The sequence below is a fragment of the Sinocyclocheilus anshuiensis genome, unplaced genomic scaffold (genome assembly GCF_001515605.1).
Source record: "Sinocyclocheilus anshuiensis isolate Anshui unplaced genomic scaffold, SAMN03320099.WGS_v1.1 scaffold1009, whole genome shotgun sequence".
NCBI lineage: Eukaryota > Metazoa > Chordata > Actinopteri > Cypriniformes > Cyprinidae > Sinocyclocheilus > Sinocyclocheilus anshuiensis.
This window is the reverse complement of record NW_015555761.1, coordinates 164,915-166,482: the sequence shown is the minus strand read 5'-3', so window position 1 is coordinate 166,482 and position 1,568 is coordinate 164,915. Positions and strand designations below refer to the sequence as shown.

Sequence of the window (1,568 nt, the reverse complement as noted above, 5' to 3'; positions counted from 1 at the left end):
CAGGAACTGTTCTACAGAAGGCTAAACATCTAGATTCAAGAATTGAATCGTACAGTCACTATTATGCCAGTAATACGCTGAAGTATCTGGTAGCAACTTCTCCATCTGGATTAGTCATGTTTATTTCAGAGGCTTATGGTGGCAAATGTAGCGACAGGTACATTGCACAGAACTCAGGGTTTCTGGACTGCTTGAGGCCCGGAGATGAGGTGATGGCGGACCGTGGATTCACTATCAGGGACTTATTGGAGGAACGCAAGGTGAATTTAGTTATGCCAGCATTTACACGCAAACAGTGCCAGCTGACTAATGAGGAAGTCACCCACACGCGACGCATTGCTCATGCCCGCATTCACAGCAAGTTATACATTGACAAACAATGCAGACTGCTTGTTGTACACAGGTATTCCACTTCTTGAGTTCCACACTCTTGTATCCTGCCTGCAAGGTTTTGCCCCTACTTCATCTGCAATGCCTGTTGCAGACCAAATCCTGATGACACTTATGAAACTCAGACAGAACTTTGTCATTGCTGACTTGGCAAAACGCTTTGGCAAGTCACATGGTCAAGTCAGCAAAACTGTGAAACTTTGGATAGATGTTTTGTACAAGCATACCAAGGATCTTATTCCATGGCTGCCCCGTGAAACCATCAAGGCCACTCTGTCAGAGGCTTTTAAAGATAATTTTCCAAACACTACTTGTATAATTGACTGCACAGGAACTGTTCTACAGAAGGCTAAACATCTAGATTCAAGAATTGAATCGTACAGTCACTATTATGCCAGTAATACGCTGAAGTATCTGGTAGCAACTTCTCCATCTGGATTTGTCATGTTTATTTCAGAGGCTTTTATGGTGGCAAATGTAGTGACAGGTACATTGCACAGAACTTAGGGTTTCTGGACTGCTTGAGGCCCGGAGATGATGTGATGGCAGACCGTGGATTCACTATCAGGGACTTATTGGAGGAACGCAAGGTGAATTTAGTTATGCCAGCATTTACACGCAAACAGTGCCAGCTGACTAATGAGGAAGTCACCCACACGCGACGCATTGCTCATGCCCGCATTCACACTGAACGGGCAATAAGGCGGCTAAAGGTGTACAAGATTCTCTCACAGACTTTGCCTATTAGTTTGGTCCCAGAGTTTGATAAAATACTGTGAATTTGTGCTGCTCTTGTAAATCTAAGAGGGGAGCTTATCTCAAGCACATAGATAAACATTTATCATCACTTATACTGCATGTGCTTATAGTTTAATGTCATTAACAAGATACATGTTATTAATACATGTTGTTTTGTACACTATGTTGAACTTGAACACATGAACTTCTGCATAATTTTTGTCAAATGGAATGTCCATTTCTAGGTGCTCAGTTGATGTCCAGATGACCAGCTTGCAGCTCAGTAGACCCACACACATCATGGTCAACTGGACCTGAAGGAAGATGTCACACTTCAGAGTTCAATAATTTGATCAAATTGAATTGAATTTGGATTGCAAAAATGTGCTTACAATTTAATTTATACTTTATATTAATTTAAATAGTGCTTTTATTATATG

At 41.4% G+C, this 1,568-nt stretch overlaps 1 pseudogene; it reads left to right on the top strand.

The window, feature by feature from the left end:
• Positions 1 to 309: 309 nt before the first annotated feature.
• LOC107673976 (uncharacterized) lies at positions 310 to 1,267 on the top strand (annotated as a pseudogene).
• Positions 1,268 to 1,568: the final 301 nt, after the last annotated feature.